Raw genomic sequence first — 15,442 nt, forward strand, 5'->3', positions numbered from 1 at the left:
GTCATTGAGAGTGTTTTTAATTTCAAAGTGAGGCTGTGGCATGGAATGTTAATCAATGAGATTCTGGCATGGTTTTCTGTGAACGTAGCTCATTTTTCTCTATTTACCAGTGATAGAGATGAGTGCTTCAGCCCAGGCAATATTGTCATTCATGCCTGCTTAATAAAGGGAGAAGCAAATGCCTCAGGAAACTCATTTTGTTGGAGGGACGGAGGAAGACCTATTTTAGGTCTTTCGGATATTCTTTGCACCCAGGCCTTCCCTATGAGTCACAGACAGAAATATGAGGCAGAAAAGGCAGAAGCATAGTCATCCAGACTGAAAAATAAGTTTGGACTGAAATACTGGATAATGGCATTTATGTATTCCTCTTTGCTTGTGGGTTTCTGCCATGCTTTCTGTTATGTATGCAAGGGATGCAGCTGGCAATGCTGGCGTTTTTGTTACTCTAAATTCCAGTCCTTAGACACTGCCAGGATTTAGGGTGGGGTCAGCCCGAGGTCATTTTAGCCCCAATAAAGGTCTGTTTTATTAAAGCGCTGCTTGTCCCTTGCCTGTTTACTGCTGCCTACTACAACACTTTCTTTATCTTCTTTCGGCTCGGTCCCAAAGAAAGCAAGGAGGCTTGCTGCGGCTTGGGTTCCAGCTTCCATCTCCAGTGTAGTCCTCTGGGCTTTCGCAGCTTGAAATGAGGATGCATAAGGGCACGGCATTTCAGGTCATATGTCCCACTGTTCCACACTCCAATTATGATGGTGATGATGGTGATGATGACGCCTCTGGCCTACCCTGTTGGGGGTTTCTTCCACATCATTTTATGAGGAGATGTACTGAGTCATTCACATGTTCCCCGCCCCCCCACCTTCCAGTGGAGACAGGCCCTTGCTAGAGCAGTGAGAGGTGAGAAATGAAGACTGTAAGCATGGAGAGTGTTTCCCTGGGAACTGGGGAACGGGAGTTTTGATTTTATCTGAATTCTTATTGTGTTCTCACTAATGTCTCTGGTTCTGATACTCACCAAGCTAACAAGCTAAGAATGCGACCTGGGTAGTTTCACTGGCTCTGCATTTAAAAGGACTGTACCCTTGGTTAGTTAAATGGTTTACTCTTATTGTTTTGAAATTTCTTAACACTTTTTAAACAAGGGACCCATTATTGCATTGCACTGGGTCCTTCAAATTATGTAGCTGTTCCTGACTGAAAGACTAGACCACTGACAAAAACAGTCTATTATGAAAATAATTCATCTTTCAAGCTCCCCTTGGGATTGGAAGAAAGTGTTCCCGGTATTGAAGGGAACACAGGAAGCACTGGTAAACAGGCAAAACTGCCAACTCCTAAGATCTGTCTGCAGTGGCGGAGCAGGGCTCGTTGATTCTATGGAAGGGCAAGTGTGAGGTAGCTCGAGCATGACCACCCCACACTCTGCATGAGTGCTCAGAGAAGAGGGTAACTGGCAGGGACAGGTGTGGCTGTGAAGGGGAGGTGTGTAAAGAAGCTTATAAACGCGCCCTTCAGGAGGTAACTAGAGACCTAGAGACGCTGTGCAAGAGAAAGGTGAAAGCTGGCTGGAATGGGGGGAGAATTCCAAAAGTGGAATTAGAGATAACAAGAAAGAACATGTGGGAGAATATTTTTTTTTATTTTATGGAAAAAAGGTAAAAAAAAATTCACAACAAAATAATAAGAGAATAACGATAGTTAATACCTTATATGTTGTTATCTTTAAAGCAGTTGCTCAGGGTACAAGATATGGGCATAAAAATTTCTCCCATCAATGATAGCACAAACCTTCCTTTTTAATGAACTAAGAGATACTAAAGTATAACAGACTTGTCTTTTTTCCCTTTTCCCTATTTTCCTTTCTGCTTTCACACATCAGAGTTCCCTTTTCCTTTTGAACAATTTCTTTCCATTTCAGTATCTATTGTACATTTTAGAACTTATTAACTCTTTCAGTTTCTCACATCAGCGAGGCAACATGACGTTTACACTTGTGAGTCTGATTTATTTCACTTATGAATATGGTCTCAAGTTACATCCATTTACCTATAAAAGTCTCAAGTTCATCTTTCTTTATGGCTGAGTAATACTCCACTGTATAAAAATACCACATTCTTTTTATCCATTCCTTGGTTGATGGGCATTTGGGTTGTTTCTAAGATTTAGCTATTACAAATTGTGCTGCTGTGAACATGGGAACATATATATCACTGTTGCATGATATTTTTAATTCTTCTGGGAAGGTACTCAGAAGGGAAATAGCTGGGTCAAATGGAACCTCCAATCCTAGTTTTTTGAGGAATCTCCATACTAACAGTGGCAGGAAGTTGACTCACTCCTGAAAGTAGTATTCTAATCTATTTTGCTTTTGCTTAGAGGTAGCCATCTAAGAATGTTCCAAATAGCTCTAACCCTGTGCGAGGAGTTCTTAGTATAAAATGAAGACCCTATAAGGTTCCTTTATAGACTATCCCCAGTCCTTGGTGCACTCTGGAGTCAAGCACATCATCTGATCACTTCTTTTTGCAGTTCTACCCATGTTCGAGCTGTCCTCCCTTAGTTTTTCAGAACATTTCCAGGTCTTGCCTTAATCAAAATTGTTTATAGTTTTGGGTCAGCCTTTCAGTCCTATATAAATTTGATCTCTACTTAGGCCATAGATTCTGCAATTGTGAAAAGTTGATAAGACTTATATTCAGCCTATTCCACAGTTTCTGTAGCTGCTAGATTTCTGGTCTTTCAATTCTCTCTCAAATCCTTGTTGATGAATTCCTGATTGATGTTTTACTAATTGGCTGAATGCTTCCTTTCCAACAGACTAGTTTTGCCTCTCAGGTGTCTGATCTCTGGAGAAATTTTAGAGAACTTCTTAACATACCAATCATCTTACAGCTCCTGACTATAATTAGACAACAGTCCTTTCCAAACTTTAATGTCTAGACAGATCACCTGTAAATGCACATTCAGGTTTAGTGGGTATGGGATGGGACCCCACGACTGTTTTATTAACAAGCTCTTCGGGGCTGGGGATTTAGCTCAGCGGCAAAAGCGCCTGCCTGGCAAGCGCAAGGTCATGAGTTCAGTTCCTGGTACCGGAGAAAAACCAAAACCAAAAAAAAAAACAAAACAAAACAAAACAAAAAAAACACAAGCTCTTCGATGATGCCAGTAGCTTGTTCATGGGTCATATATGATAACAAGCTTTTATAGGATGAGTAGTTCATAACTTTCTTTCATATTCAGCTGTACCCACTCCAGCTCTGGCTAGTCTCATTATTTTTCTTTAAATATGAAATAAAATTAGCCTATGTATTATTACCCTTGTTTTCATGCTTCTAGTTAGATTGATCTTTCCAAATCAATTTCAAATAGGTAAAGAGCTGAGATGGCACACTGACGTTTTCTTACATGGGTTTCTAGGATTTTCTTTGCACTATTTTCTTAGAGATTCATTGCAAATAACTTATGCACAAGATTTGTTGTATTATATGGAGAGAAGAATGGTGAACTGTACAAGGAAGATAACAAACTTTTTCTCCAACACTGGGGTAACATGGCAACAAAGCTGACAAAGGTTTGCTTTGGAAAGGCCCCATTCTCCACCACTGGCCAAACTGAGCTTTTCTCCACAGTTCTCCTACCCAAATCCCTACCCACCTCTTCCCTTGCACTGGCAATTGTTATGTAAAAGAAACTACTTATCTTTGACTTGGAAAAATATTATTTTTCCCATCTGTACGAGGGATTTCAAAACAGTTATTTTTATCACATTTACATTTTGCATTCAAATTTATTTTTATACTGGGTGGGTGAGTTGAGTGAATTAGCTTTCTAAAAATAAAACTCTAGGATCATAACAAATGTTCTACACTAATACTATTTGAAGGTAGGGAAAATGGTCATTATTAAACATCCAACTGAGGTTTTTTCCCCTAACAGTAAACTCTTCTGCTAACACCTTATGCTTCTCCCTTCAAACCACTATTTTGTTTCCCTACTTTTCACCAATGAATTCTTAGAATGATCTATTATGTTTTCAGAGGCATTTTGATCTTCACTCTCCAAGTGGCTGAAGTAGAATTCTATTTTCACAATTTTTCTGATTTGCACATCTAAGAGCATTAGCAGATCAAATGGCTCCTCAGGCTCAATTTGCTTTTTCTCTCTGAAGCATGGATTCTATTAACCTCATCCTGGTCCTTTGGCTTCCTGTCTGATGCAGTATGCTGACTCACCAGTGGTCTCATCCTGTCTGGGTCTCCTGTGGTGTCTGCGTTCCCTCTTCGCACCCCAGCTTCACGTGATCAGGCAAGGATCTATGTTTAGGGACATTATTTGTCTATTCTTTCTTCCTTGGAGATCCCATCCTTGGAGATCTCATCTGCTTGAGTGGTTTTGAACTATTAGCACCAGGCTATTAGTACATGTTCACCGAATCTACAGCCCCCGGTGTTGATCTCTCTGCCTCTCTGACCATGTTTAATTAGTCCACTTTTGTACTATGACCTCAAAATTTCCTTCCACAAAATTTCTCTATTTCTGTTTATAGCAAATATGAAATTTCAATTACGAACTCAAAGTGGTCAAGAAATAATACATTTTTCTTTTTCTTTAAATCAAAACAGTCTGATTTGAGAATACTTTCCCTTGAAGCTGGCAGAAAGTTAAATCTTACCCATTTTAGGGCTAAGCCCTGCCTTTTAAAGGTTATGCTAAGACAATCCTCAAATTCCTTTTTTTCTTTTGACTTTTTTTTTGAGACAGATCTCACTTTGTAGTCCAGACTGGCCTTGAAGTCACTGTGTGGCCCAAGCTGGCCTGGAACTCACAGTAATCCTCGGCCTCAGCCTCCTGACTGCTGGGATTACAGGTGTGTGGTACAATGCCCAATTTAACATCCCAAGTTTTTATGTAGTGGCAAAGCATTAAGGAAGCTTCATGTTATAACCAAGATGCTTCTTGTTTCAATTCTCTTAAGGGCAAACTGCTTTACTACTTCCATGTCACCCTTGAGACTCTGAAATTTTATTTTAATTAAAAAGACATTTTAAGCTCTTCCCATTTCTCTTCTCCCCTTCCTGAAGAATTCTACCCTAAAGCTATTACATGGGCACAGAAACGTTGGTATCTGTTCAGGGGAAGAGAAACGTGAGCCACCATGTCCTAGAGCAAGACGTCAAAGGCCCAGCATTATGATGTTGGCATTGTTAGAAGGAAGCCCAAGGGGGCAGCTGGCATGAAAAGCCAGAGTCCAAGAGGCTGAAGGAAGGTGTTCCTATCAGGGGGAGCCAAAATAGGCTTAGGAGGGACAAAAGTAGAATGACCCTATGATGTTTTATTGGTATCAGAGCTATCACTGTGAACTCACGGTTTTACACACATATATTTCCTAGCTCAGTCCCCTGAGAGAGCCTGGGGGTAGCAATACCCCAATAGCAGTGAGAAATTTTAGTGCTCAGATCTTGACTTACTCACTGCCCTTTCCAACTGCGTCCTATGTTGACTTAACTCTTCCTTGGATGATGAGACCCCGCTCTGGGAAACTGTCAGTATAAATAATAATAGCTTCATCACTCTCAGCTGCTTCCCCTCCTTTTAGGTTTGGTCCCAGCCCTTTATGCACCGCCAGTCTTTGTAACTCTAGACCACCACTGCCTTCTCCCTTTCAGAGCTCAAGCTCTACTTCTGCCTTTATACCAACACTTTGGCCAGTTAATCCCAGCTGGTTTTATGACTGTTTTATTTTGCTTTTGAGCTTTCACATATATGTCCGTGCTTCTGTCATCATTGAGGCTGGTACTTCCCTAGCATATGCTGCGTAGACACTAATTCTTTCAGCTTCTCAAACCAAAAAAAGCTATTGTGTTCAAATAATTTAGGGAAAGACTGCATACCATGTCCCTCTCTTGAAGGTCCAAGTTGCATATTAAAAGATCTGAGAAGTCCTGTTCTGAGGAGGGAACTTGACTTTTTTCTGATTCTTAATTATGAAGAAAAATGTGCTTCCTGTAACAGTGTCGAACTTCCAGGCACAGGCATGGTGCTATGAGATGAGTGCCAGCTCTTGGGGATGCTGAGACAGGAAGATCACTTGAGCCCACAAGTGAGAGACCAGGCTGGGTAACGTAACAAGACCCACCACAAAAATAAAATTTAAAACTGTTCCTCATAATTTAGTGCTTCTCACAAAGGGATCTGGGGAGGCCTGGGATTATATAAAGATTCCTCACTCATCACTGTAACCCTATAGCGATGTTTGCACAGTGCCCTGGTACTCAGTAGGTATTCAGGAAATACCTGGGGAGGTGGTGAATTATCATGAATGTTTTAATTACTTAATTATCTAAACATTTCCAAGAGTTTCTCTCAATGCAGTCTTTATGATATTGTATAACAAATAAATAACCTTGCTTCTATTCCTTATTAAAATTTACTAGACTTTGAGATTAACGGAATTTTCTAAGTCTGTATCTGTGTTTGCATGAGGAAGGTAATCTGTACTTATGCACACTGGGAATAGAAAGTTCACAGGATTTTCCACTTTTTTGTATACCAGACCCTTGGTTTGCTCATTGTCATTTAAAAGTCTGCTTTATCATTTTATTTTACTTAAAGATATCACTCAGAGAAAAGTTAAGGAGCTGTCTGAACTCTCTGAAAAGAAATGACTCAGAACTCTACACAGACAAACTAGGTTTCATTTTTTTTCTTACATTTGAAGCATTGGATGTATTTTACCAGCATGTTGGATAGAATAGCTAATAGTTTGAATCTGAATCTGAGATAGTAAATGAAAAAGAACTACAATTAGTTCTATGGCCAAAGTTGTGATAGAGTTACTAGTAATTTGACACCAAAGATTGACCTTGGGATTCAAAAATAAAAGGAGATTCTAAAGAAGACTGAGAATAAATGTGATTTTTTAAGTTACTAGCACTTTTTCTTAAAATTTTCTGTTTATTTTTGAGACAGGGTCTTACCATGTACTTTAGCCTGGCTTTAAACTCAATATGTAGCTCAGGCTCATGATCCTCCTGCCTCAGCCTCCCAAGTGCTGGCATTACAGGCATATGCCACCATGCCTGGCATTAAATTGCTTTTCAATGGGTAGTATAACTATAAATAATATATCTTCTATTACACAATTATATAATGTAGTTTTTATATCATACATGTAATCTGTGGATATATATCTCTATCTATTTAACACATACAAAATGGTATAGAGCTAAAAGCTAATTTCATCCGATCTCTATCTCTTAGCAGACAACCTCTCCAGATGCATTCTTTTTTAAAAGTTACTTTTCAAACCTTCTGGAGATATAAAATATTTTGAGACAGGGTCTTACCATGTACTTTAGGTTGGCTTTAAACTCAATATGTAGCTCAGGCTCATGATCCTCCTGCCTCAGCCTCCTAAGTGCTGGCATTACAGGCATATGCCACCATTGTAGTTATACCATTTAAAAAATTTGGCTAACAATCTATAACAATGATGATTTCCCAATACCTTTGTCTCCATAATATATCATCCAAATTTCTTTAACTTTTCTGATATTAATCAGAGAATGGCAATAAAATTGAAGTCCTTGGCAGCTTCCTCCTGAGCGATTGCCTGAACCTCATATGATACCCAGCTCCATGCTGCAGGTCTCTCTTCCTCAATTCCGTTTTCCAGATATAATTTTCTAAAGTATGACTCTTATTTCATCAGTCACCATCCCTTTAAAAAAACTTCAGTCACCCGGTACCGGAGAAAAACCAAAAAAAAAAAAAAAAAAAAAAACTTCAGTCATTCCTCATCACCTAGAAGAAATGTTCCATTGTCAACTAAGTTCATAAGATCTTATACAACAGGGCCTTTAAACTTCATTTCCAACCAGTCTGTACACCTCGGGGCCTAAATACATCAGATTTATTGCCCTTCTCTGAGCACACTAAGAACATTTTGTCCCCAGACTGATGCAAATGTGCTTTCTTTAATTGAAAGTCATATTCTTGCTGTTTTATCTAGCACGGATTACCTAGTGCTATCTAAGGCAATAGCACTTCCTCTGTGACATCTATTTTCCTCTGCTTAGTCCCTTCTTCTTTTGTATTTTGGTAATAATTATCGCAACTGTCTTAGATTCTTTCTCTCTTATTAGATTGTGAACTCTTTGAAGACATGTAAATCATTTAACTTTATGCTTCCAGAATTAATTTCATAGTTTGAAATATAGTGGATATTCATTAAACATTTAGGGAACAAAAAAGGAGCCATGAATACTTCAACTCATGCATTAGTCACTTGCTAGCTTCAAGAAAATATATTGTCCTTCTCTTTTTAGTTAGCACCATCTTCCTATGTGACCATTTGGTGTGACCATTTTCACTGGTTTTCCATTGCCAGTTCCTAAACATGGTAGGTACTGTCCTTCGTGATCTGACCCCTTGCCTATCATTCCAGCTCTAGCTGTTGTCCTCCAGTGCTTCTCCAACCACAGAAATATTTAAGGGTCCTGAAAACCCCTGCTTTCTTAATCTTAGTCTTAGATTCTGCTTCTCACTCTAATATCTTCCTATCTTTTCTTTCCCCACTATGGCTGTGCATATGGGATGGCTTAGAGAGGCTTTCCTAACTTCATGTGCCATGGATGGGAAAGGGTGTCCTCATGTGATCCTGTTGCCCTGTTGTTACTGCATAGTTTTCTAAAAGACCTTCAGAAGAGCTACCAAATAAATGTTACCAGGTTTTTCAGGGCTTGCACCTGATGTCAGGTCTAGGCCATCTTATTGAAAAGCCTGTTCAAGTTCTCATGAGAAGTCCATGCAAGACCTTGGGAAACGTTCTAGAATCTTGTAATTAACAGGTCATGTTTGTTTCCCTAGCCAGTTTTGCCACACCGTAATTTCCTGGCTCACTGTGACCTCTGTCTCCTCTCCTGTCCCAGCACCAAGTTTGCTGAGCCTTCTCTAAGACAAGAACTGTCTTTTTCATTTTCTTTTACCATGTGCAGAAACATAGAAGTTTTTTTGGTACAAACCAGGTGCTCAGTAAATTTCAGATGAGTGAAATCAGAATAAAAGAAGATCAGGGCCGGGGATATAGCTCAGTGGCATAAACTCCTGCCTGGCAAGCGCAAGGTCCTGAGTTTGATTCCTGGTACCAAAAAAAAAAATTAGAAAAGAATAAAAGAAGATCAATCTGATGCACACAATTCACGTGACTATATGAATACTTAACCTTACTATTTGCATTTGAATATATCTTTTTAAAATTAATATATGTAATATATACTAATAGAAACCATGTTAGTTACTTCAAACAGAGGATATTTAATACAGGGAATGTTTCACAGACATTGAAAGGTTGGAAGAGAAAAACAAAACATTGAGCCAACCTAGTTATTAATAAATATTAGAAGAAGTTATTGCCCTCAAGGCTGAAGTAGATCTGCTACCATCCTGAGAACTTTGGGAAAATGGGGAAGAAGAGATTATTAGGACCCAGTTGCTCAGAAAGAAGAGAAAGAAATCAACTACATTAAAGACACATGTGATTGACTGTAAAACAATAGTAAAAATGTTGAAATGTGAAAAAAAAATATAGACTTTTCAAGAACATGAGGAAAAAAAAGTTGGATCTGGCAATTCACACCTATAATCCCAGCATTTGACAGGCTGAGGCAGAAAGATCACTGTGAGTTCAAGGCCAGCCTCAATTACATAGCAAGACCCTGCCTCAAAAAAAAAAAAAAAAAAAAAAAAGTGAAAAAAATATTCCAGATTGGCTAGGTGGAATCTGTTCTGTTTAACCATATAAAACTTTGAATATTTAATTCTGATCTCCATAAATTAATTTTAGAAGTTGCAATTTAAAACCATGGGAGGTAAAAACAAAATGAAATGAAATAATGGGAGGCAGAAACCAGACATTGGTACAGCTTCCCTGCCCCAGGCTTCTACCTCTCTAACATCTACTGTCCTCTCCTAACCTATCCTTGCCCTTCACAGTTGGTAGCTTCCACTGTCTACTTTTGAACTTCACGTTAATGAGCTTATGTGTGCTTAGAAGCTGGAAGACTTGAGGGGAATGTGCAGGCAGCCATTTGAAAAGATTAGTAATTTTCAAGTCAGATATTCCTAAGAAGGTATTATAGCAGATAAGAAAAAATTAGGACAAGCAGCATTTTACTGAAGGCTTACGATGTTCCTATGTATGTTTATCACATTATCATGCTCATTTGACTCCTCCACAAAGTCAACTATCCAAATAAGAGATAACTCTTGAATTGTATTTAATATGTAAGTTATCATTTAAAGCCTATTGGCTAAAACTGATTCATTTAATCATCTAAATAATCTTATGAGATAGGTATTAGTTTGATGAAATAACTGATATTCAACTATTTATTACCTACAAAATAGTAATTTCGCATAGTTCAATTCAATACAACCATAATTCAATTCAACTCAATGCAATCATCTTTTAACCAACCTTACAGGTGAGGAAACTGAGCCATGTAGAGGTCACATAATTTTCTCAGGGTCGTGCAGTTGGGACTCAAGCACAGGCAGTCTATCTTCTTAACTATGTCATCCTGCTACTTCCAAGGGTGCCATACTCTTCTACAAAAAAATTGTGGCCTAAAACAGTTAAGTTAACTTGCTCAATGGCATCAATATGGAAATTAGTAGGCCTGGAATTTAGGTCTGTGTGACTTTAGAACCTCTGCTCAGCCCACATATTATTTTACAGCCAAGCCTTCTCTGCAGGAGTACTCAGGATGGAAAATGAATGAATTCTTTGGTTTGTGTCCATCATTGTGGTTGAGTAATTACTTGCAAAGTTTTCCTATCAGATATAACTAAAAATATTGTTTCATATATTATTTTTTCCATAAAATTTCCAGAGGCAGTATAAATACTGACATTCAACATTACCACCATGGTTGTCTAGACCTTTCTTCCAAAGGTTGTAGTCAGTACTTTCTGGCCTTCTCTTTGACCCACATGCTCATGTGTGGAAGATTCTCAGTATGGGAAGATTCCCTTTTCTTCTACCTCTTCCTTAGAAATATGGATTTACTGAGCAATTAAATGCGATAACTCTTGTCCTCATTGAATGAATTCAACAGTAAGTAAGATGGACATAATTCTGTAAGGTGGACACAATCTGTCTGTGTGTGTTAGCAACATTTCATGGAAGGTAGACATTTAAGGGATATTAATAATTCTGTGTTTTGGTAAAGCACCTATTGGGATCTGTGGCACCACTGAGGTGGGGTAATTTAAGTGGTACCCAAGGTGTGATCTGCAGACTGGTACTATTGTAACTTTCCATAAGCTTACTGAAACACAAATCCTTGGGTCCATCCGAGTCTTACTGAATCAGAATTTGGTGGAAGGGGTCAGAGCTGGTAAGAAGGAATCTATTCTTTGGATCTGCTTTTGAAAAGCTTTTCCAGGTGATTCTTATGCATACTAGAGTTTAAGAAGCTCTGCCAAGGAGATCTGGTGGCCTAGATAAGGAGGCAGTGTTTATTCAGAGGAAGAGGACTACAGGTAAGTCAGGTGCAAGGAGGGTGAGAGAAGATTTTCTAGGCTGCAAGGACAGCATGTGCCAAGATTAGAAGTCCACAGAAGCCAGGTCCCCGGGGGAAACCCATAGTATGTGGGTGGTTAGAAATGAATAATCATAGAGAAAACAAAGGAAAATCACATGATGGAATTGAATCTTATGAATTATGAAAAATTAGATGAGAAAAAAGTAATTCCACTCACATCCCCTTTCCTGTAGAAGATACACATTGAACCTAACAATTTAACCATCCTGGAGTCCTCTGGGCCTTTCAAGGGAACACCCGTTAATGGGTCTTCCTCTTTCTCCTTTCTGATTGCTCTGGGCTGGAAAACCTGTTCATGTAGTCATGGGGCTCTGAGAAATCAAATGCCTCTCCATGTGGCTTCAAGTCATGCTATCCCTGTGACAGTGTAGAGAGCTGTATCAGTCAATGCTTACTAGAGAAACAGATATAATACAAGCTATAAAAATATTTAAGAACTCACAAGAGTGGCTTACAATGGCTGCCCACCGAGTTGGGTGTGGAAGAGTACAAAATGTATGTCTATGCACTGGGTCCAGTTGAAGGCCTACAGCTCCGTGTAGTGTCCATGTGAATCCATATCAGGAGGCTGGAGGAAGTGTGCAATGGAAGGGTGAAGGGTCTGCGCCAGAAGCTGAAAAATGTGTGCTGGAAGCCAGATGACATCCTAAATGAAAGTGAAGGCTGAAGCTCCTCCAAAGACAGAAGAAATCCTTCCTTCTTTGTTTCTTTTTATAGCATCCTGGTGATAATCCTTCTACCATGGATCTTCCACACCCAGAACTATGCTGAACCAATTTAGCTGGGCATTTTTTACTCAAGTTGACACAATTAGTCAACTATCACAAGGCCCAATATAACAGGCCCATGATTAAAAGGCCTGGTACAACTGCAGCTCAGACTATAGGGAATATTGCAATGGAATTGTGACTAGAAGGAGCAACACCTACCATGATGATGAGATCTATTTTTAGAAAATCTGAAGGGCAGCGGGTGTCTCTGACTATCCCAAGGTGCTACTAAACTGAAAGACAGACTTGGGACCACGCATGAGGAGGAAGAAGGATGTGAATCAGGGAATGAGACATCCCACTGTTGGGTTTTCAGAGTGAGGTTGGTAACAATTTAGATAAGACCTAAAGGTAATGGGGCTTGGGGGTGGGGTTCAAACCTGAGGGCCAGTGAACCAAGTGAGGAGTGGGGAGACCAGGAGAGAACACATTCCAGAGAGGGGCCTAAACCTTCAAGTGCCTCCCTGGGAAACTCAAGAGAGTTAAAGTTAGTGAAACCCCTAACATCACTGAATGGTGAGGTAAATGTCAGAGGGAATTAGAATGAAGGAGGCAGTAACTTCCGCAATTCTCTGGGACAAAGAAAAAGTCTAGTATAAAGTCTAGTGTGCAGACTACAAAGGACATATTATGGCCTTGCCAACCTGGATCCTCCTTGGCTCTAGAGGAGAAAAGGAATTTCCTTACATTTCTGTATCCAGTGGTTCTGACCATACATTTTGACCAAGTACCACTGTGAGAAAGAGGTCCCTGGAAGATCTACTGGAAGGAACACTCCAGAGTGGGCAAACTCAAGGAAGATCCCAAACTAAGCTTTTTCTTATCTCATAGTCTGGGTAGCTTGCCCTCTGAAAGACAATGGAGCGTCTGATGAAGAGATGGCAAGGTTCCTCTTGCTATTGTCTTTCTAATGAAAGGACACACAATATCCCAGCCCAAGGCAAATGTTTGTCTTACTGTATGCAACACGGAATCAGAGCTATGGGGCTTAAATCCTGCTCCTCAATGGTCCTAGGCTAGCTAGTTGGTCATCGACCCTAACAACTTCCAATAAACCAGGGGTGGGAGAGCACCTGACATTCTGTGAAGGTAAATGACAAGTAGAAATGAGCTACTTTGAGAAACCTATGTAAAAGGCCTAGTGGTTTGTGGCAGTTTTGCTTTTAATCAGTGACTTTCCTTGGGGAAGCCCCCTTGACAGATTTTAGAATATGTTGGTGTACTAGTCCCTTACCCTCCACAAAGAACAGATTCTTTAACCCCAAGTAGGATTACCAGATAAAATCCAGGACACCATTTAATTTAAATTTCATGCAGATATCAAATAATTTGTTATTATAAGTAGGTCTCAAATATTGCAAAAAATATCAGTTTAACAGGGTATCCTATGTTTTCAAGTGTACTTTCTCCTAAGGGAGATGTCTGTCTCTGTTCTGGTGAATAGCTGGTCTGCTCCTCTCTCTGACTTTGAAACTGCCCAGCGATCACTCATTCTACTACATACAGACATTTTCCATATGGCCTTTCAGGAGATCTGAGTAATTCTCAAGCATGTTGGGTAAGCTCTCTATAGGTACTTTTTTTCTTCTTATTTATTACAGCAGTACAGGAAGGAAACAAAGAGACTACGAGGTTAGCTCTCCACAAACTGACCACGTCAACTCCACAGTGCCGGGGGTGAACTGGAGGTGGACAAGCAGAACTCAGATGGTACCAAAATGACGTGATCAGAAACTCTCAACAGAGGGTTGTTTTACAACCACCTCTCACACCACAAACTCCTGGGTTGATTAATTGTGTGTGTATTTTTTTAAATAGACTTAGTCCTGTATTTTCATTTTGAGAGGGCGGCTTGCTCTTAGCTTGAGTGAGAAGCAGATGAGTGACTGCCCTCGTACAGACCATTAATGACTGAAACTTGCTGCCCAGAGATTTTGAAGTTTTGGTAAGTGTAAACTGCAAAAATAGCCCGTAACATCCTGCAGGTGATTTTCCACCTTGTAGGAAGTGGAAATTTACATTATACAAATGTAAAGCAAGTACTTTCTTATGGGGGAAAACAAAACAAGAAAAGTGTCCAGTTGCCATTTACCTGAATGTGGTTTAGGCCAAAAGTTCGTTTTTCTGTTTGGAAATACAAATTGTGCTTTGTTGGAGTCAGCACTATTTTGCATACCTTATTTTATTCTAGGAGTGCTTACAGGAGCTGAAGATCTGGACAGAGGAGTAGGAGGAGCCTGCTGCAGCTCAGCCAGGTTCAGCCATCACTGTCGCCAGCTCACTATTATTTTTGAAGGAACTGCACAGAATGCACTGATTCTGCATTCATGCGGTGGTTAATCGTTAAGCTGAGACCCATTAGGCAAGGCTACCCTCTTGTGGTAAGGGTTGGGGTTGTGACTTTAGGCAAGAGAAATCCCACTGTCAATCATCCCACGAAGGACCAAATTATATCAGGGTTAGGTTAAATCACAGAAACAATGACTTAGTACATAAAATTTTCTTCTCTTTCTATGACAAAGTCTAGAAGTGAGCATACAGAATTACTCAGGCAGCTCCTTGGCCCCAAGGTCTTAAACTTCCTTTTATCTTTCTGCTTACTTAGTCTCAATGAATGGCTCATTTTCAAGATCACAGGATGGCTGCTAGAGTTCCAACCATCATATCCACATAGAAGCTTGGAAAGAGTAAAATAGTAAAGGAAAAAAAATAGTGCTTGCGTCATGATGAAGCCTCCATGATTATTCTCCCAACTTACCTTTTTGAAGTCCTCAATCACTCCCACAGCTGGCCTAGGTACTAAAAAACAAAGGTTGTTTTAAAAAAAAAATTTTTTTTTTTTACCTTTGCATTTTGTAATTCTAAATAAACCAGGGTGCTGTTATTACTAAGGAAATGAGAGCACGAATATTGTGTGGCAGGAGCAGTTTCTGCCTCTCTGGGCCTGAAACTCAAAAAACAAGAAAGCCTTTTCTCTCAAACCAGATCCTTTCCCTCTCCTTCCCTCCCCCTCCCTCCTCTTCCCTCCCCTTTCCTCCTCTTCCCTCCCCCTCCCTCTCC

The 15,442-nt window shown here is 39.7% G+C and overlaps 1 long non-coding RNA gene across 5 annotated transcripts in view; it reads right to left on the reverse strand.

Annotated features, from left to right (window-relative positions):
* LOC102010922 overlaps positions 1-15,442 on the reverse strand; it is a 94,385-nt gene that overhangs the window by 52,696 nt on the left and 26,247 nt on the right. For 4 of the 5 annotated variants that reach the window (XR_001234280.1, XR_001234279.1, XR_001234283.1 and 1 more), the window contains one exon: positions 15,141-15,181. The exons of the other annotated variant lie outside the window; for it this stretch is intronic. This is a non-coding gene — a long non-coding RNA (uncharacterized LOC102010922). The remainder of the gene's footprint in view (positions 1-15,140; positions 15,182-15,442) is intronic. 5 annotated transcript variants of the gene reach the window in all.

Source organism: Chinchilla lanigera, unplaced genomic scaffold (genome assembly GCF_000276665.1).
Source record: "Chinchilla lanigera isolate Chin_1 unplaced genomic scaffold, ChiLan1.0 scaffold00024, whole genome shotgun sequence".
NCBI lineage: Eukaryota > Metazoa > Chordata > Mammalia > Rodentia > Chinchillidae > Chinchilla > Chinchilla lanigera.